The sequence below is a fragment of the Boleophthalmus pectinirostris genome, unplaced genomic scaffold (genome assembly GCF_026225935.1).
Source record: "Boleophthalmus pectinirostris isolate CB_2022bp ecotype Guang Dong unplaced genomic scaffold, ASM2622593v1 HiC_scaffold_21, whole genome shotgun sequence".
Lineage (NCBI taxonomy): Eukaryota > Metazoa > Chordata > Actinopteri > Gobiiformes > Gobiidae > Boleophthalmus > Boleophthalmus pectinirostris.
The window spans coordinates 38,491,477-38,507,557 of NW_026571175.1; positions in this window are offsets into that span (position 1 = coordinate 38,491,477).

Sequence of the window (16,081 nt, forward strand, 5' to 3'; positions counted from 1 at the left end):
TCAAACTGTTCACTCAATCCTTCTTCATCAAACTGTTCACTCAATCCTTCATCAAACTGTTCACTCAATCCTTCATCAAACTGTTCACTCAATCCTTCTTCATCAAACTGTTCACTCAATCCTTCTTCTTCAAACTGTTCACTCAATCCTTCTTCTTCAAACTGTTCACTCAATCCTTCATCAAACTGTTCACTCAATCCTTCATCAAACTGTTCACTCAATCCTTCATCAAACTGTTCACTCAATCCTTCTTCATCAAACTGTTCACTCAATCCTTCATCAAACTGTTCACTCAATCCTTCTTCATCAAACTGTTCACTCCATCCTTCTTCAAACTGTTCACTCCATCCTTCTTCATCAAACTGTTCACTCAATCCTTCTTCTTCAAACTGTTCACTCAATCCTTCATCAAACTGTTCACTCAATCCTTCTTCATCAAACTGTTCACTCAATCCTTCATCAAACTGTTCACTCAATCCTTCTTCATCAAACTGTTCACTCAATCCTTCATCAAACTGTTCACTCAATCCTTCATCAAACTGTTCACTCAATCCTTCATCAAACTGTTCACTCATCCTTCATCAAACTGTTCACTCATCCTTCATCAAACTGTTTCACTCAATCCTTCTTCATCAAACTGTTCACTCAATCCTTCTTCATCAAACTGTTCACTCAATCCTTCTTCATCAAACTGTTCACTCATCCCTTCTTCATCAAACTGTTCACTCAATCCTTCATCAAACTGTTCACTCAATCCTTCATCAAACTGTTCACTCAATCCTTCTTCATCAAACTGTTCACTCAATCCTTCTTCATCAAACTGTTCACTCAATCCTTCATCAAACTGTTCACTCAATCCTTCTTCATCAAACTGTTCACTCAATCCTTCTTCAAACTGTTCACTCAATCCTTCTTCAAAACTGTTCACTCAATCCTTCTTCATCAAACTGTTCACTCAATCCTTCTTCAAAACTGTTCACTCAATCCTTCTTCATCAAACTGTTCACTCAATCCTTCATCAAACTGTTCACTCAATCCTTCTTCATCAAACTGTTCACTCAATCCTTCATCAAACTGTTCACTCAATCCTTCATCAAACTGTTCACTCAATCTGTCACTTCAAAAACTGTTCACTCAATCCTTCATTCATCAATCTGTTCACTCACTCAATCCTTCTTCATCAAACTGTTCACTCAATCCTTCATCAAACTGTTCACTCAATCCTTCTTCAAACTGTTCACTCAATCCTTCATCAAACTGTTCACTCAATCCTTCATCAAACTGTTCACTCAATCCTTCTTCATAAACTGTTCACTCAATCCTTCATCAAACTGTTCACTCAATCCTTCTTCATCAAACTGTTCACTCAATCCTTCTTCATCAAACTGTTCACTCAATCCTTCATCAAACTGTTCACTCAATCCTTCATCAAACTGTTCACTCAATCCTTCATCAAACTGTTCACTCAATCCTTCTTCATCAAACTGTTCACTCAATCCTTCATCAAACTGTTCACTCAATCCTTCATCAAACTGTTCACTCAATCCTTCATCAAACTGTTCACTCAATCCTTCATCAAACTGTTCACTCAATCCTTCTTCATAAAACTGTTCACTCAATCCTTCTTCATCAAACTGTTCACTCAATCCTTCATCAAACTGTTCACTCAATCCTTCATCAAACTGTTCACTCAATCCTTCATCAAACTGTTCACTCAATCCTTCATCAAACTGTTCACTCAATCCTTCTTCAGTCTGTGGAGCAGCAACTCCAGGAAAAGAGTCACAAATCCACAAACTGGCCCTAAATCTGCTCACGTGATCACACCAGACAATAGAGGGACAGATAATACTCCCTACAACTGCACCAGACTATAGAGGGACAGATAATACTCCCTACAACTGCACCAGACTATAGAGGGACACATAATACTCCCTACAACTGCACCAGACTATAGAGGGACAGATAATACTTCCTACAACTGCACCAGACAATAGAGGGACAGATAATACTCCCTACAACTGCACCAGACTATAGAGGGACAGATAATACTCCCTACAACAGCACCAGACTATAGAGGGACAGATAATACTCCCTACAACAGCACCAGACTATAGAGGGACAGATAATACTCCCTACAACAGCACCAGACTATAGTCCAGGGGGTGATTCTTTTTCCCTGGGGCCACATGAGAAACAGAAAATATTGTGGAGCCAAAATGTTGAAGACAATTCTGCAGAATCTTGTATTTGTTTATAAAATCAGTAAATGTCGTTGTGACGCCGCTCACACTGAAGAGTGATGCTGCCAAAAACAAAATGTCATTTAAAAAAACACGTCTAAAATAAAATAACGCAGCTTTAGTCCAGGCGTGAGGTCAGATTATAAAATATGTTTATTTTGTGATTCCAAATGAAGTTAAACGGGTCGATCAGAGTCGATCAAACGGCTGCACAAGACCCAGGCCTGTGTAACGGGGATAAAAATGCATTTGCTTGTATTTCATGTTTAATTGTAATTTATGTGAATTTGATTGTTTTAATGTTTTATCTTGAAAACCGGAAGTGCGTGCTGCTCCTCTATGTATTTTATTTTGACAGTTCGACTTCCTCTGTCAGTTGGAGCCTGTTGGAGACTGCAGAGGGTCAGTTCTGTCTGATGATAAAACTAATATATTTGATAAAAACCAAGGCACTTGTAACATAAATACAGGTGCACATGTTGGTGGTGCATCTTTTCATGTTGGTGAATGTGCTGTGGTGCGCTGGTTTTGAGTTTTGTATATTTTATTTGTATTGTAAAAGTGAACTTCATGTCATAGTCTAGTGCTGAAGGCCGCGAAAACGAACGTCCGTCTCTCGGTGTTGTTTTGGTTCTTGCAGGAGCCAGTGCTGATACACACACGTATTTATAAAGTATTTATATGTCACAGGAATAAAGCAGACGAATCCGTGTATCATTCGTTCATTTGTTTTTCAATATAAAACCAAAAATAAGAAAATGAAAAAACAACAGTTTTCTTCATTATTTGTCTCCAAAACCAAAATGAAAAAACAAATAACGATTAGTTTTTTCAGTTTTCGATTTTGTGTTTAAATGAAGAATGGAAAAAACGGATAACGGACGTTTCCCGTTTACATGACTTCAGTGACTGTGATGCCGAACTTTTGCACCGCATACAGGACTGAATCAGGACGGATCCAGGTCCGAGACCAGACCGAGACTGAGACCGGGACTGAGACCGGGACCAGACAGGGACCAGACAGGGACCAGACAGGGACCAGAGCGGGACCAGGGCGGACTCCGAGCTTTGACTCCGAGCTTTGACTCCGAGCTTTGACTCCGAGCTTTGACTCCGAGCTTCGAGCTCCGGCCCTGCCGTGGGCTCTGAGCCTCCGGTCTGGTCCCGGTCTTGTCTCGGTCTCAGGCCCGCTCTGGTCCCGGTCTGGTCCCAGTCTCAGTAGCGCTTTGGTCCCGGTCTGGTCCCGGACCTGGTCCATTTGAACCAAAAGCTCTTAGTTCGATTCATTTTCATTGGTGTGAATGCGTCAGCCGGATGCTTTGCACCACCTCAGAACCAGCCGCGGTTCTTGAGTGCGGAGAACCAGAGCAGCTCTGTCCCGGTCTCAGTCCCGCTCTGGTCTCGGTCTGGTTTTATTGTGACTTGTACATTTACATTTACATAATTATGTTTTATTTCACACTTGTCTCTTCTTCTTGTTTTTGTTCGTTATTTAGAGTTTATTATCAGCATTTTTATTTTTCTCTTTGTTATATTTTATTTTGAAGTGTGACTCTGTGAACATATATTAGAGGAAAGAGGCGAGGTTTGTGTGTGGGAGATGTGCTGCGTGGGGAGAGAGTGGGGAGTGTGGGGAGAGAGTGTGGAGAGTGTGTGGAGAGTGTGGGGAGAGTGTGGGGAGAGTGTGGGGAGAGTGTGGAGAGAGTGGGGGAGAGTGTGGGGAGTGTGGAGAGTGGGAGAGTGTGGGAGAGTGTGGGGAGAGTGGGGAGAGTGTGGGGAGAGTGTGGGAGAGTGTGGGGGAGTGTGGGAGAGTGTGGGGAGTGTGGGGAGAGTGTGGGGAGAGTGTGGGGAGAGTGTGGGAGAGTGTGGGAGAGTGGGGAGTGTGGGGAGAGTGTGGGGAGAGTGGGGAGAGTGTGGGGAGAGTGTGGGGAGAGTGTGGAGAGTGTGGGGAGAGTGTGGGGAGAGTGTGGGGAGAGTGTGGGGAGAGTGTGGGGAGAGTGTGGGGAGAGTGTGGGGAGAGTGTGGGAGAGTGGGGAGAGTGGGGGAGTGTGGGGAGTGTGGGGAGTGTGGGAGAGTGTGGGAGAGAGTGTGGGAGAGAGTGGGGAGAGTGTGGAGGAGTGTGGGGAGAGTGTGGGAGAGTGTGGGGAGAGTGTGGGGAGAGTGTGGGAGAGTGTGGGAGAGTGTGGGGAGAGTGGGGGAGAGTGTGGGGAGAGTGTGGGAGAGTGTGGGAGAGTGTGGGAGAGTGTGGGGAGAGTGTGGGAGAGTGTGGGGAGTGTGGGAGAGTGTGGGGAGAGTGTGGGAGAGTGGGGAGAGTGTGGGGAGAGTGTGGGGAGAGAGTGTGGGGAGAGAGTGGGGAGAGTGTGGGAGAGTGTGGGGAGAGTGTGGGGAGTGTGGGAGTGTGGAGAGTGGGGAGAGTGTGTGGGAGAGTGTGGGAGAGTGTGGGGAGAGTGTGGGGAGAGTGTGGGGAGAGTGTGGTGTGGGGAGAGTGTGGGAGAGTGTGGGAGAGTGTGGGGAGAGTGTGGGGAGAGAGTGGGGAGAGTGTGGGGAGAGTGGGGGAGAGTGTGGGAGAGTGGGAGAGTGGGGAGAGTGTGGGGAGAGTGGGGAGAGTGGGGAGTGTGGGAGTGTGAGAGTGGGAGAGTGTGGGAGAGTGGGAGAGAGTGGGAGAGTGTGGGGAGAGTGTGGGGAGAGTGTGGGGAGAGTGTGGGGAGAGTGTGGGAGAGTGTGGGAGAGTGGGGAGAGTGTGGGAGAGTGTGGGGAGTGTGGGGAGTGTGGGGAGAGTGTGGGGAGAGTGTGGGGAGAGTGGGGAGAGAGAGTGTGGGGAGAGTGTGGGGAGAGTGGGGAGAGTGTGGGAGAGTGTGGGAGAGAGTGTGGGAGAGTGTGGGAGAGTGTGGGAGAGTGTGGGAGAGTGTGGGGAGTGTGGAGAGTGGGGAGAGTGGGGAGAGTGTGGGGAGAGAGTGGGGAGAGTGGGGAGAGTGTGGGGAGAGTGTGGGAGAGAGAGTGTGGGAGAGTGTGGGGAGAGTGTGGGGAGAGTGTGGGAGAGTGTGGGGAGAGTGTGGGGAGAGTGTGGGAGAGTGTGGGGAGAGTGGGGAGAGTGTGGGAGAGTGTGGGGAGAGTGTGGGAGAGAGTGTGGGGAGAGTGTGGGGAGAGTGTGGGGAGAGTGTGGAGTGTGGCGCCCTCTAGTGGACGCCTCTGGTACTTGGTGTGTTACAGTGGTGGTTTATGCGCCTCATGTGCTCTGGTTCACACACGACATTTCACTTACAGGTCGTGTGATGTTGTGACGTGGCTTCAGGTCGGTGTGGTGCAGGTGTTTCAGTTAGAGTTAAGTTAGAGTTAGAGTTAGAGTTAGAGTTAGAGTTAGACTGTACTTGATCATGTGGTTGGCGTAGGATCTGCAGCAGCACGTCTGGAATCTGCAGCGAGAACACGACACCGACGACGGAAAGTGACTCTGGAAATCCTCCACGCGACACTGACACTCCACACACACCGAGTCACACCTGAAACACACACACCGAGTCACACCGAGTCACACCTGAAACACACACACCGAGTCACACCGAGTCACACACGAGTCACACCTGAAACACACACACAGTCACGAGTCACACCGAGTCACACCTGAAACACACACACCGAGTCACACCTGAAACACACACACACACGAGTCACACCTGAAACACACACACACACGAGTCACACCTGAAACACACACACACACACACGAGTCACACCTGAAACACACACACCGAGTCACACCTGAAACACACACACCGAGTCACACCTGAAACACACACACCGAGTCACACCGAGTCACACCTGAAACACACCTGAAACACACACACCGAGTCACACCGAGTCACACCTGAAACACACACACCGAGTCACACCGAGTCACACCTGAAACACACACACCGAGTCACACCTGAAACACACACACCGAGTCACACCGAGTCACACCTGAAACACACACACCGAGTCACACCTGAAACACACACACCGAGTCACACCTGAGTCACACCTGAAACACACACACCGAGTCACACCTGAAACACACACACACACGAGTCACACCGAGTCACACCGAGTCACACCTGAAACACACACACCGAGTCACACCGAGTCACACCTGAAACACACACACACGAGTCACACACCTGAAACACACACACCGAGTCACACCGAGTCACACCTGAAACACACACACAGTCACACCTGAGAGTCACACCGACACACCTCACACCTGAAACACACACACACAGAGTCACACCGAGTCACACCTGAAACACACACACGAGTCACACCAAGTCACACCTCACACGAGTCACACCTGAAACACACACACCGAGTCACACCGAGTCACACCTGAAACACACACACCGAGTCACACCTGAAACACACACACCGAGTCACACCGAGTCACACCTGAAACACACACACCGAGTCACACCTGAAACACACACACCGAGTCACACCTGAAACACACACAAACACACACCAAGTCAGAGCTGAAACACACAGTCAATACTGAAAATATATCTACACAGACCAAGTGTCAGAGGGTCAGTGGGTCAGAGGGTCAGTGGGTCAGAGGGTCAGAGTACGTTACCTGTCCAGGTGAGCGAGCAGTTGTCCCAGACTCTGCACCGCTCTCCTCTTCCTGACCTTCCTCTGCCCTCTGGACTCACACTGAAACACAAACACGTTTAGAGAATCACAAGTTTAACAAAGTAAAAAAAAACAACAACAAAAAAAGTTTCACTCAGGATTCAGTGAAAGAAAAATGACACTGACCGGAGTGAGAGCAGCGCCGGGCTTCCTCTGCACCACAGCACTCTCAGAACCAACAGAACCAACAGAACCAACAGCCTGGAACGTCCTCACGGTCACCTGCACACACACATCCTCTCATCATCCTCCTCCTCGTCTCTCTCTCGGTGTGTGGACAGCGTGGAGAGTGTGGGGAGTGTGAGGAGCGTGAGGAGTGTGGAGTGTGGAGAGTGTGGGAGTGTGGGGAGAGTGGAGAGTGTGGGGACAGTGGAGAGTGTGGGGACAGTGGAGAGTGTGGGGAGAGTGTGGAGAGAGTGTGGGGAGAGTGTGGGGAGAGAGTGGAGAGTGTGGAGAGTGTGGGGAGTGTGGGGAGTGTGTGGAGAGTGTGGAGAGTGTGGGGAGTGTGGGGAGTGTGGGGAGAGTGGAGAGTGTGGAGAGTGTGTGGAGAGTGTGGGAGAGAGTGTGTGGAGAGTGTGGAGAGTGTGGAGAGTGTGGAGAGTGTGGAGAGTGTGGAGAGTGTGGAGAGTGTGGGGAGTGTGGAGTGTGGGAGAGTGTGTGGAGAGTGTGGGGAGTGTGGAGAGTGTGTGGAGAGTGTGTGGGAGTGTGTGGGGAGAGTGTGGAGAGTGTGGAGAGTGTGGAGAGTGTGGTGGAGAGTGTGTGGGAGAGTGTGGAGAGTGTGTGGAGAGTGTGGAGAGTGTGGGAGTGTGGAGAGTGTGGGGAGAGTGTGGGGAGAGTGTGGGAGAGAGAGTGTGGAGAGTGTGGAGAGTGTGGAGAGTGTGGAGAGTGTGGGAGAGTGTGGAGAGTGTGTGAGAGTGTGAGAGTGTGGAGAGTGTGGAGAGTGTGGAGAGTGTGGAGAGTGTGGGGAGAGTGTGGAGAGTGTGGAGAGTGTGGAGAGTGTGGAGAGAGTGTGGGGAGAGTGTGGGAGAGTGTGGAGTGTGAGAGTGTGGAGAGTGTGGAGAGTGTGGGGAGAGTGTGGGGAGTGTGTGGAGAGTGTGGAGAGTGTGTGGGAGAGTGTGGAGAGTGTGGAGAGTGTGGAGAGTGTGGGGAGAGTGTGGGGAGAGTGTGGAGAGTGTGGAGAGTGTGGAGAGTGTGGGGAGAGTGTGGGGAGAGTGTGGAGAGTGTGGAAGGGCATCAGGTGTAGTCTCACCGTGGTTCCTGGTCTCAGTCCACTCAGCTGGTCTGGTCTGATGTGTGTGTCATGGAGCAGGTCCTGATGGTCCTGTCGATCTTTGAGGGACAGAAAATGGAGCCTGCACCTGTCGCAGCTGTACACCTGCCTCCTCTGAGACACAACAAACTCTTAATACAGGTTCTGGGTCAGTCCCTGGTCCGGTCCTGGGTCAGTCTCGTTTTAGTCTCGTTTTAGTCTCGTTTTAGTCTCGTTTTAGTCTCGTTTTAGTCTCGTTTTAGTCCGGTCCCGGTCCAGACCTGGTGTCGGGCCACGTGCTGCTGGTAGGCGTGGTCGGCCTTGAACACTCTGAGGCAGTAGTGACATAGGAAGTGTTTGGTGTCAACGTGAACTTCCTCAAAATGTTTCCAGGTCCGAGCGAAGAACGATGAGCGGAACCCGCACAACTGAAACAGAACAGAACCCACTGAAACAGAACAGAACCCACTGAAACAGAACAGAACCCACTGAAACAGAACGGCCATTTTAAACAGGAGCCTGTTTCACATGTGAAAGTCTTTAGTCTGTGATCAGATTTGGGTCACACAGGGGGACTTCTGCAGCGTGGGCAGACTGACAGGTGGACAGGTGCGGCGTGGGCAGACTGACAGGTGGACAGGTGCGGCAGTGGGCAGACTGACAGGTGGACAGGTGGACAGGTGGACAGGTGCGGCGTGGGCAGACTGACAGGTGGACAGGTGCGGCGTGGGCAGACTGACAGGTGGACAGGTGCGGCGTGGAGACAGGTGGACAGGTGGACAGGTGCAGTGGGCAGACTGATGTGCGTGGGCACTGTATCGGTCGTTGTGTTGAAGAGGAGCTGAGTCTGGATTTAGCGTCAGTCTCCGTTCCTCCCCTCACCTCTGGTCATGACCCGAAGGACCAGATCCAGGATACAAGAGACACAGATGAGTTTCCTCCGCAGGGCGTCCGGGCGTCTCCCTTAGAGACAGAGCTCGGAGCTCGGAGTAGAGCCGCTGCTCCTCCACGTGGAGAGGAGCGTCTGAGGGGAGGAGCTCGGAGTAGAGCCGCTGCTCCTCCACGTGGAGAGGAGCGTCTGAGGGGAGGACGTCTGTTCTGATGTCTCCTGGACGTGTCCCTCAGGAGGTGTTCATGTCCCACCGGGAGGAGGAGGAGACCCAGGACACACTGGAGGGACGATGTCTCTGGACTGGACTGGGAACACCTCAGGTCTCACCGGAGGAGCTGGAGGAAGTGTCTGGGGTGAAGGAAGGCTGGGAGTCCCTGTTCAGACTGATGCATCTGAGACCCGACCCTGGATAAGATGGATGGAGGGGGGATTTTTTGACCCCTGTGAGACCCAAATCTGATCTTTTAATGACTGAACCACACAGATGAGATTTTTTCAGATGTGACCCAGGACACTTGGATCTGTCCTAAAACCCAAACTGATCTGATCTTCAACATGTAACTTCAGTCTGAACGTCCAGGTCACATTTATCCACCAACACATGTCACAAATGTTCACAAACGTCACTGTTCTGCTGAAGGAGGCGGAAACTGGAGGAAACCTAAAACCACGGCACAAAACACCCAAAACCTCGTCCTTCTCCTCAGTCTCCTCCTTAAAACAGATCATCTGTTCATGTTCTGTCTCCTGTGGACACTGAGCGCGCTCAGTACAGTGGTACGTACCTCACAGGCGTAGGGCATCTCTCCAGGCTTGTGTGTGCTCTTCATGTGCACCAGGAGCGAGATCTCTGTTTCATAGTCCCGTTCACAGATCTGACACACCACTATGAGAAAAAACAGATCAGACACTCCGAGAAAAAACAGATCAGACACTCCAAGAAAAAACAGATCAGACACTCCGAGAAAAAACAGATCAGACACTCCGAGAAAAAACAGATCAGACACTCAGACAGAGAAAAACAGATCAGACACTACGAGAAAAAACAGATCAGACACCACAGAGAAAAAAGATCAGACACTACGAGAAAAAACAGATCAGACAGAGAAAAAACAGATCAGACACTACGAGAAAAAACAGATCAGACACTACGAGAAAAAACAGATCAGACACTACGAGAAAAAACAGATCAGACACTACGAGAAAAAACAGATCAGACACTACGAGAAAAAGCAGATCAGACACCACGAGAAAAAGCAGATCAGACACCACGAGAAAAAACAGATCAGACACTACGAGAAAAAACAGATCAGACACTACGAGAAAAGGTTGTGTCACATTTTTCACTCAATCAAAACCTTTCAGCCTTTTTCCTCCAGTGATTTACTTTTACAAAATGAAAATGTCAGAGCTTCTTGACCATCACAAGAATCTGAGTAAATGTAAAAGAGCCACGGGCTCAGATGAGGCACAGTTAAATGTTTATACATTTATTTAGTGCACAACATTAGTCACCAAAATTACACATTTATAAATCAGTTTGATTCAGCACGACACGTGTGATTCACAAATCCACACGAGAGTTACAGGTTGGAGACTGTACAGAGCCCAACCCAAAGCGCCGCCTGACCCGAGGCGCCGCCGCCTGACCTGAGGCGTCTATGGTTAAAGAGGAGGTATTTGTTTCTCTGGGGTATTACAGAGGGGGTGTTCTGGGGTAAGACGTCATATTTAGATCTCCGTGTTTCTTTTATTGTTTTCAAAATATTACACTCGCCCAAAACTACAGATTCAGAGCTCTAACACACACACACACACACACACGCATGCACACACACACACACCACTAATGAACCTCCGTCCTGCAGAGCGCCCCGGCTCTCTGCAGGACGGAGCTCTCTCCATGTGTTGTGTTGTGTTGTGATGTAGTTCTGTTGTGTTGTAGTTGTGTTGTTGCGTTGTGTAGCTGTGACAGGGACGGACCTGTGGAGCTGGAGCTGTCAGGTCCGTGCACGGCCTCCAGGTGGTGCTGCAGTCTGTACAGAGGAGCGATCTGACGCAAACAGTGACGACAGCAGAAGTCCCCACAGTCCATCACGTGATCCATCATGTGATTCATCAACCTGCAACACAGCACAGTTTACACCCGGGTCAGTCCCGGGTCCAGTCCCGGGTCCAGTCCCGGGTCAGTCTGGGTTTATGTCTCGTTCTATTGGTTGGTGGTGGATAAATCTGAGTCAGTTTTCCCGACATCAGTTGTAAATTCGTTCCATTGTAACAGTCAGAGAAATATGGAAGTTTATAAGTTTAATATAACGTCAGGAATCACAGCTTGTTCTGATAAACAGTCTGTTAGTTCACGTTTTCTGTCAGTTTGACTTTTACATGTTCAGAAAAAAACTTGTGTTACTGTTAAATGATGTGAAAGAAAATCTAAATGTCACTACAAAGTTTTAACAGACACAAGTGAACACATCAAAAAGACACTTCTCCCCGTTTACTGCGCCGTAAACCCAGGCTTGTACACACACTGAAGCAGTAGTAATGACAGGTGCAGTACTTGTAGTAAAAGTACTGGAGTATTCTTGGAGTCAGTTCATATGTTCATACCTGATGTTGTTGTGTAGCGTCTTGGGGCAGCTCACACAGCGGTACGACCTGACCTCTCGTCTCTGAGCGCCCACGTGTCCCTCCGAGCTGCCGTAGTAAAAATCCTCCAGACGGATGACGAGCCGCCCCTGAGACACGCCCCCCACGGACACGCCCCCCGCGGACACGCCCGCGCCGCCGCACCTGTCCGAGGGGGAGGGGCCCGCAGAGCTCGTCTGTGCGGGGGGGCGGAGCCTGGACGTGCCCGGGATCACCTGTGAGGAGGGGCGGAGCCTGGACACGCCTGGGCTGGCACAGGGGCGGGGCTCAGACAGGAAGTGACCCGGCGCTCTCAGGGGCTTCTGTAAAGACGAGAGGCTTTTACTCTGAAAGAGACAGGAAACAGAAATCTACCTCTGGATTCAACTAAACAAACGAAACTGTTGTGCACCTGTCCCTGACCCAACCTGCACTCACAGGACTCCACCTGCAGGGGGCGCGCTCACCTGGATCAGGTATCGGCTCCTTAACATCAGTTAAGCCCGACTCCTGGTGGGTTTTATAATATTTATTTTATATCCTGTAAAAGATTTAGAGTCTGAGTTTGTCTCAGATGTTTTTGTTCATATTCTCTTCTCCAGTGGAGCTCAGGTGTCAGAAGTTCACTGTGTTTTAACGACATGAGTGACATTTTTTTCTACACTGGTATCGGTTTATACTGGGTATCGGCAGATTTGTAAAGCCAAAGTATCGGTATCAATATCTGAACTGAAAAGGTCTAAAACTGTTTCTGCAGAAAAAAGGACTGGACAACATCATCACAAACACAGAGTCACGTGAGGATCAGGAGTTTCATCACCAGAGAAACTGATTTTCTCCGGTCTCTTTAAAGAGCATTTTTATGGAGAAGGCCGCACCTGATGACATCACCAGGTGTAACAGAGTTTCAGAGACTGAAAGAAACCACGACTACGTTAGAACAGGGTTAAAGCCCCACTGTGGGACATTTACACACATTAGAAGAGGATTATTGACGCTTTTGCAGTGACAGTGCAGTGTGTGTAGCGGGGTGTTCTACATGTGCCTCTATGGCAGAATGTTCAGCAGTTACCATGGTGACACGATGCACACGTTAGTAAACACTCACAAAAAAGGTTTATGATTGTCTGAAAAGAGAAAATACAAAGTGGATCAAAGCAGCACATGTTCATGCTCCTGTGATCGGGTGAGTGGGGTGAGTGGGGTCAGTGGGGTCAGTGGGGTGAGTGGGGTCAGTGGGGTCAGTGGGGTGAGTGGGGTGAGTGGGGTCAGTGGGTGGGGTCAGTGGGGTCAGTGGGGTCAGTGGGGTGAGTGGGGTGAGTGGGGTGAGTGGGGTCAGTGGGGTGAGTGGGGTCAGTGGGGTCAGTGGGGTCAGTGGGGTCAGTGGGGTCAGTGGGGTCAGTGGGGTGAGTGGGGTCAGTGGGGTGAGTGGGGTGAGTGGGGTGAGTGGGGTCAGTGGGGTGAGTGGGGTGAGTGGGGTCAGTGGGTGAGTGGGGTCAGTGGGGTGAGTGGGGTCAGTGGGGTGTGGGGTGGGGGTCAGTGGGGTGAGTGGGGTGAGTGGGGTCAGTGGGGTCAGTGGGGTGAGTGGGGTCAGTGGGGTCAGTGGGGTCAGTGGGGTGAGTGGGGTGAGTGGGGTCAGTGGGGTCAGTGGGGTCAGTGGGGTCAGTGGGGTCAGTGGGTGAGTGGGGTCAGTGGGGTGAGTGGGGTGAGTGGGGTGAGTGGGGGTCAGTGGTCAGTGGGGTGAGTGGGGTAGTGGGGTGGGGTCAGTGGGGTGAGTGGGGTCAGTGGGGTGAGTGGGGTCAGTGGGGTGAGTGGGGTGAGTGGGGTCAGTGGGGTCAGTGGGGTGAGTGGGTCAGTGGGGTGAGTGGTCAGTGGGGTGAGTGGGGTGAGTGGGGTGAGTGGGGTGAGGGGTCAGTGGGGTGAGTGGGTGAGTGGGGTCAGTGGGGTGAGTGGGGTCAGTGGGGTCAGTGGGTGGGGGTCAGTGGGGTGAGTGGGGTCAGTGGGGTGAGTGGGGTCAGTGGGTCAGTGGGGTCAGTGGGGTCAGTGGGTCAGTGGGTCAGTGGGTGAGTGGGGTGAGTGGGGTCAGTGGGGTGAGTGGGGTCAGTGGGGTCAGTGGGGTCAGTGGGGTCAGTGGGGTGGTGGTGGGGTGGGGTCAGTGGGGTCAGTGGGGTCAGTGGGGTGAGTGGGGTCAGTGGGGTGAGTTTGGTCAGTGGGGTCAGTGGGGTGAGTGGGGTCAGTGGGTGGGTGGGTGAATGGGGTCAGTGGGGTCAGTGGGGTGAGTGGGGTCAGTGGGGTCAGTGGGTGAGGGGTGAGTGGGGTCAGTGGGGTCAGTGGGGTCAGGGGTGAATGGGGTGTGGGGTCAGTGGGGTCAGTGGGGTCAGTGGGGTCAGTGGGTCAGTGGGGTGAGTGGGGTGAGTGGGGTGGTGGGGTCAGTGGGGTCAGTGGGGTGAGTGGGGTGAATGGGGTCAGTGGGGTCAGTGGGGTGAATGGGGTCAGTGGGGTCAGTGGGTCAGTGGGTCAGTGGGGTGAGTGGGGTCAGTGGGGTCAGTGGGGTGAGTGGGGTGAGTGGGCAGTCAGTGGGTCAGTGGGTCAGTGGGGTGAGTGGGTCAGTGGGGTCAGTGGGGTCAGTGGGTGTGGGGTCAGTGGGGTCAGTGGGGTGAGTGGGGTCAGTGGGGTCCTTCTGGTCTATGTCAGAGTGTCAGACAGAGCAGTGCGTGGGGTTAGCGTCACACAGTGTGAGGAGGGGGGCAGGTGGACTCACGGCTGCAGATGGACAGTAGCTCTGAGGTTTGTTCTTCTGTTTCTGCGTCAACTTCTTCAGTTTCAACTTCAGCCTTTCGTCTTTTCTCTTTAACTTCAGAGTCTGAAGCGACGAACTCAGGTCAGAGCTGCACATCTGTGAACGAGACCGGGACTGAACCAGGACTGAACCGAGACTGGACCGAGACTGGACCGAGACTGGACCGAGACTGGACCGAGACTGGACCGGGACTGGACCGGGACTGGACCGAGACTGAACCGAGACTGAACCGGGACTGAACCGGGACTGGACTGGACCGAGACTAGACCGAGACTAGACCGAGATTAGACCGGGACTAGACCGGGACTGGACTGGACCGAGACTAGACCGAGACTAGACCGAGATTAGACCGGGACTAGACCGGGACTGGACCGGGACTAGACCGGGACTAGACCGGGACTAGACCGAGACTAGACCGAGACTAGATCGGGACTGAACCAGGACTGAACCAGGACTGGACCGGGACTAGACCGGGACTAGACCGGGACTAGACCGGGACTAGACCGGGACTAGAGCTCAGAGTGAGTTTGACAGACTTACACAGACGAAGCCTCTGAGTTCGGGGACGGGGCTGAAGCGGCTCTGACACCGACGACAATCTGGAGGAGGAACCGGGATCATCTCTACGGAAACACAACACACACACACTCGGATGAAACACAACACACACTCAGAATAAACACAACACACACACACTCAGATGAAACCCAACACACACACACTCAGATGAAACACAACACACACACACTCAGATGAAACACAAAAACACAACGCACACACACACCGACCGCACAGATCACAGAACTATAATAAAATCTCAAAAATCCAAGATGGTGTTGTGTTGTTCACAGTGGCTCTGCTCCAGGTGTGAGGGGTTCATGTTCTCGTTCGTGTTCTCGCTCATGTTCGTGTTCTCGTTCGTGTTCTCGCTCATGTTCACATTCTCGTTCGTTCGTGTTCTTGTTCATGTTCGTTCGTGTTCTCATGTGTTCTCCTTCGTGTTCTTTCGTGTTCGTTCGTGTTCTCGTTCGTGTTCGTTCGTGTTCACGTTCTCGTTCGTTCGTGTTCTCATGTGTTCTCCTTCGTGTTCTTTCGTGTTCTCCTTCGTGTTCTTTCGTGTTCTCGTTCGTGTTCTTTCGTGTTTCTTGTTCATGTTCGTTCGTGTTCTCCTTCGTGTTCTTTCGTGTTCGTTCGTGTTCGTTCGTGTTCGTTCGTGTTCGTTTGTGTTCTCTTCCGCGTTCTCGTTCGTTCGTGTTCACGTTCTCGTTCTTGTTCGTTCGTGTTCTCATGTGTTCTCCTTCGTGTTCGTTCGTGTTCTCTTCCGCGTTCTCGTTCGTGTTCTCGTTCGTGTTCTCGTACCTTTCTGGAGCAGAGTGGCGACTTTGGGCTTCTGTGGGAGGAGCTTCTGTGATGTCACACTTGGGCGGGGTTTGAGTGATGTCACACGTGCAGGGGGCGGGGTTATGATCTTTGCCTCAGATTTTCGAAAAACGTCTCCTGCAACGACAAAACCAGAACTGAACCGGAACTGAACCGGGACTGAACCGGGACTGAACCGGGACTGAACGATGTGAAGCTGAGATGCGGTGGGAGGGGCTCAC